Genomic DNA, 5,423 nt, shown 5'->3' on the forward strand with positions numbered 1-5,423 from the left:
GGGTGGTGTGGTCGTCAGTATCTTGATAGACAGACCTATCTATCAAATAGGACTAACACGCCACCCCAGCTAGTACCGGGCCAGGGTGGGTGTTAGTCTCTGGGAGGCGGTGCTCCAGGCAGAGGGAAGAGCCTGAGAAGGGAGAGTGGAGCCTGGTTTGGCTGGAGAAAGATTATGGAATCACTAGAAACCATAGACAGAGTGCCTGATGAACTATGAACAGAGGTTCATGACATTGTACAGGAGACAGGGATCAAGACCATCCCCATGGAAAAGAAATGCAAAAAAGCAAAATGGCTGTCTGAGGAGGCCTTACAGATAGCTGGGAAGAGAAAAGAAGCGAAAAGCAAAGGAGAAAAAGAAAGATATTCCCATCTGAATGCAGAGTTCCAAAGAATAGCAAGGAGAGATAAGAAAGACTTCCTCAGTGATCAATGCAAAGAAATAGAGGAAAACAACAGAATGGGAAAGACTAGAGATCTCTTCAAGAAAATTCGAGATACCAAGGGAACATTTCATGCAAAGATGGGCTCGATAAAGGACAGGAATGGTATGGACCTAAGAGAAGCAGAAGATATTAAGAAGAGGTGGCAAGAATACACAGAAGAACTGTACAAAAAAAGATCTTCACGACCCAGATAATCACGATGGTGTGATCACTCACCTAGAGCCAGACATCCTGGAATGTGAAGTCAAGTGGGCCTTAGAAAGCATCACTACGAACAAAGCTAGTGGAGGTGATGGAATTCCAGTTGAGCTATTTCAAATCCTCAAAGGTGATGCTGTGAAAGTGCTGCGCTCATTATGCCAGCAAATTTGGAAAACTCAGCAGTGGCCACAGGACTGGAAAAGGTCAATTTTCGTTCCAATCCCAAAGAAAGGCAATGCCAAAGAATGCTCAAACTGCTGCACAGTTGCACTCATCTCACACGCTAGTAAAGTAATGCTCAAAATTCTCCAAGCCAGGCTTCAGCAATACGTGAACCGTGAACTTCCAGATGTTCAAGCTGGTTTTAGAAAAGGCAGAGGAACCAGAGATCAAATTGCCAATATCTGCTGGATCATTGAAAAAGCAAGAGAGTTCCAGAAAAACATCTATTTCTGCTTTATTGACTATGCCAAAGGCTTTGACTGTGTGGATCACAATAAACTGTGGAAAATTCTGAAAGAGATGGGAATACCAGACCATCTGACCTGTCTCTTGAGAAACCTGTATGTAGGTCAGGAAGCAACAGTTCGAACTGGACATGGAACAACAGACTGGTTCCAAATAGGAAAAGGAGTACGTCAAGGCTGTATATTGTCACCCTGCTTATTTAACTTATATGTAGAGTACATCATGAGAAATGCCGGGCTGGAAGAAACACAAGCTGGAATCAAGATTTCCGGGAGAAATATCAATGACCTCAGATATGCGGATGACACCACCCCTATGGCAGAAAGTGAGGAAGAACTAAAGAGCCTCTTGATGAAGGTGAAAGAGGAGAGTGAAGAAGTTGGCTTAAAGCTCAACGTTCAGAAAACTAAGATCATGGCATCTGGTTCCATCACTTCATGGGAAATAGATGGGGAAACAGTGTCAGACTTTATTTTTGGGGGCTCCAGAATCACTGCTGATGGTGACTGCAGCCATGAAATTAAAAGACGCTTACTCCTTGGAAGGAAGGTTATGGCCAACCTAGATAGCATATTTAAAAGCAGAGACATTACTTTGCCAACAAAAGTCCATCTAGTCAAGGCTATGGTTTTTCCAGTGGTCAGGTATGGATGTGAGAGTTGGACAGTGAAGAAAGCTGAGCGCCGCAGAATTGATGCTTTTGAACTGTGGTGTTGGAGAAGACTCTTGAGAGTCCCTTGGACTGCAAGGAGATCCAATCAATCCATCCTAAAAGAGATCAATCCTGCGTGTTCATTGGAAGGTCTGATGTTGAAGCTGAAACTCCAATACTTTGGCCACCTCATGCGAAGAGTTGACTCATTGGAAAAGACCCTGATGCTGGGAAGGATTGGGGGCAAGAGGAGAAGGGGACGACAGAGGATGAGATGGTTGGATGGCATCACTGACTTGATGGACATGGGTTTGGGTGGACTCCGGAAGTTGGTGATGGACAGGGAGGCCTGGCGTGCTGCAATTCATGGGGTTGCAAAGAGTCGGACACGACTGAGCGACTGAACTAAACTGAACAGAAACCGTAGAAAAGTGAAAGTGAAAGGGTTAGTCACTCGATCGTGTCTGACTCTTTCAGCCTCATGAACTGTAGCCACCCGGCTCCTCTGTCCATGGGAATTCTCCAGGCTAGACTACTGGAGTCGGTTGCCGTTCCCTTCTGCAGGGGATCTTCCCCACCCAGGGATGGAACCTGGGTCTCCTGCATTGCAGGTGGCTTCTTTACCGCTGGCGTCCCCTGGGAAGCCCCCTGGGAGAATCGTGAGGGGTCGTACTGTGAGTGAAACCAAGGTGAGCACCCCCCACAATCACCTGGGGAAATAACTCCTTTTATTTTATTTTTTAATGTGGGGTTTTGGGGATGCTTATTGGTGAATAATGCATATTTATTGTCAGAAATTAAAGATGGTAAAAATAAACAATTCTCATATAATATAATCTGATCTCTGCTAATAGCTGATAGTTTTATTTTTGTCTTCTGGCCGAGATGCGCTGCATCTGGAATCTTAGTTCCCCGACCAGGGATGGAGCAGAGGGCTGGCTGCCTGCTGTCGGATTTTCTTCTGCTGATTTGACTTCCTCTGGGTGTCCTGTGTCTGCTTCTTAGCCTGTTTTTCAAACACTGGAGCTCCTGATCCCGGCCCCTGCCGGGCTCTCACACTGATCTGTGCTCTTTCTGATCTCCCTTGACGACAAGGCAGCCTGCGTGAAGTGCCTGTCGTGCACAAGCGCCGTGTGAACAATATCACACGTAATTTTCACCGCACCCCTGTTGCATACGGGTTCATCTCTCCCCTGCACAGACGTGGGCGCTCAGGGCGGAAGCTGCTCTCCCGAGGGCACGGCCTGGGTGCGTGTCCCCAAGCCTGCGGTTTCCCTCCGCCGGGCTCCAGGGCGGCCACGCATCGCTTTCCACTCGGGGTTTCCATGAATACCCAGCTCGGCCCTGATTCCACCCTCACCTATCAACGGCGAGCCCCAGCCTGCCCCCCTGACATCACTGAGCCCACGGGTCGCCCTGACGGCGTCTTTCCCCTCCCGACTCCCCCCGCCAATGTCGTGCCCGGGTTTGGCGTTGGTCTCCATCCTCCAGCCTCGAGGAGGCCCCCTCGGTGAAGGCCTCCCCGCTGGTCTGTCAGTGGGCCGCAGCTCCACGCGGTCAGTCCCCTGCCTCCCGCTGAGCGTCCACTCAGCGTTCTGCTCCCTGGAGCTTGTCCTGTCTTCTGCTCGCCTCGGCGACTGTCAGTGGCTCCCATTTACCTTGAGAACGCAATGCAGCATTTTTTAAGAGAAACTTATTTGGGGCTGCGCTGGGTCTTCACTGCCGTGCAGAGGCTTTGTCTAGTCGTGGGGGCTACTCTCCATTGTGGTGCGTGGGCTCCTTGCGGTGACTTCTCTTGTGGTGGAGCACGGGCTTAATTGCCCCTCGGTGTGTGGACTCTTCCTGGGCCAGGGATCGAACCTGTGTCCCCTGCCCTGGCAGGCCGACTCTCAGCTGCTGAGCCACCAGGGAAGTCCCAGGGCAATGTCCTAGGGTGATACGTCTGTGCACCGTGATGACCTTCGCCTCCCTCCCCTCCTCAGCTCCGCTCACCCTCCTGCTTTCTCTACTTGCGTCCTGGGTTCCAGTCCCAGGAAGGACTTGAAGTTGTAAAGAATAGGGTCCCAGCTAGGTCTCTCCTTTGCTTTTCTGCCCTGTAAATGCCGTCCCCACTTTCCGGGCTGACTCCCGGGAGTCGGGGCCGGAGGTCTTAGTCCTTCCTCTTCCCCTCCCCTCCACCCCCAGGGATGCTCAGAGTGGATTCCCATCTGATTCCCGTTTCCTCGAGTAAGGATTTGAGGGTGGAGCCTGACTCCTTTGATCATCTCCAGGTTCCTGTGGACTCAACAGATGCAGGGAAATGCTCGCTGAGTGATCCACAGTGTTGTCCCCGAGCCTCGGTGGGCTTAGCAGGACCGCAGTTCTGCCCGCCAGGCCGCCACCAAAGCAAGTGGACGTGAGCCTGCATCTCTGATGTTATAAGAATGTACTGTGTCAAGTGCATGAATTACAGTTTGTTTCAACATGTCAGTCGCCCAGTCCTGTCCAACCCTCTGCGACCCCCAAGGACTGTAACCTGCCAGGCTCCTCTGTCCATGGGATTCTCCAGACAAGAATATTGGAGTGAGTTGCCATTCCCTCCTCCAGGGGATCTTCCTGACCCAGGGATCCAAGCTGGCTCTCCCGCACAGCAGGCGGATTCTTTACCGTCTGAGTCACAGGGAAGCCCGATGTAGCGTTTTGAATTGTGAAACGTTGTCCCATTTTAATCAGATGGCTTCTTGCTAGGAACACAGTCCCTCCAGCTCTTGCCAGATTTAGTGGCTTCCAGCAACCAAATCTCTAGCTTGTGATTCTGCAGTCGGAGGGTTCAGGTGTGGGCAGCTCCGGGGATTTCTTCTGGGCCGGCGGCGGGTCTAGAGTCAGCGGCGGGCTGGATGGTGGCCACATACCCAGGAGGGCCCCGCCGCAGTGCCTGGCGGTCGGCTTGAGTCTCTGCTCCGCCTGGCTGACTCAGGCTCGTTCACTCGGTGGCGCTGGGCCCCCAGGTGCAGCGAGACAGCAACCCCCCTGCTTTGTGGGGGGGGGGGCGTTAAAGTCACAACTTGCATCACATTTGCGTCACAAGCCCTGGGACGGATATGCAAGGCATGGGGAAACTGACTTTTCACGGGAAGGACCTCGCTATGACTAAGAAAATGGATGCAGAAAAAAGACGTTTTGGTCACTTTTACAAACTATCTCACTGGAAATGGAGTTCCTCAGTGTCTGATGGCTATTAGGCACTTAACAAAAATCTGGATTTTTGAATAAATTTTTGGCCACACAAACACGTGTACACGCATTATATTTATTTTGCAGATAGGGTTGAAGCATTTGTAGGAAAAACTGACCTTCTCTTTCCAGGTCATCTTATTTTTGGATCTTTGATATTCGTGTTATATAGAGCTCAACTATTGCAGAGCTCTTAATAAAACGCATCACTACCTCAGATGTAGTTTTGGAAAGGGGATTTACTGAAGAATACCGTAGAATTGAATTAATTAAAGATGATAACCGAAGCCTAATATTTTGGGGCTAGTGCCTGGGGTGGATAAAAAGCTAGAGAGGTTTGGTTTGCATTTTGAGAATATCTGATGCACGAAGCTTCTCTGTATCTCCGCGCTTCATTGTCATTTCCAAGGAAAACATGTACTGACTAGAATAACTTCATTT

General features: G+C 50.1%; 1 long non-coding RNA gene across 1 annotated transcript; it reads left to right on the top strand.

The window, feature by feature from the left end:
• The first annotated feature begins 2,202 nt into the window (after positions 1 to 2,202).
• On the top strand, positions 2,203 to 5,038 carry LOC145506729 (uncharacterized). The gene is made up of 2 exons (XR_014054222.1): positions 2,203 to 2,458; positions 3,954 to 5,038. It is a non-coding gene; the product is annotated as an uncharacterized LOC145506729 (long non-coding RNA).
• Positions 5,039 to 5,423: the final 385 nt, after the last annotated feature.

Source organism: Giraffa tippelskirchi, chromosome 5 (assembly GCF_054371585.1).
Source record: "Giraffa tippelskirchi isolate mGirTip1 chromosome 5, T2T-mGirTip1v1.2.pri, whole genome shotgun sequence".
In the NCBI taxonomy this organism is placed as follows: Eukaryota; Metazoa; Chordata; class Mammalia; order Artiodactyla; family Giraffidae; genus Giraffa; species Giraffa tippelskirchi.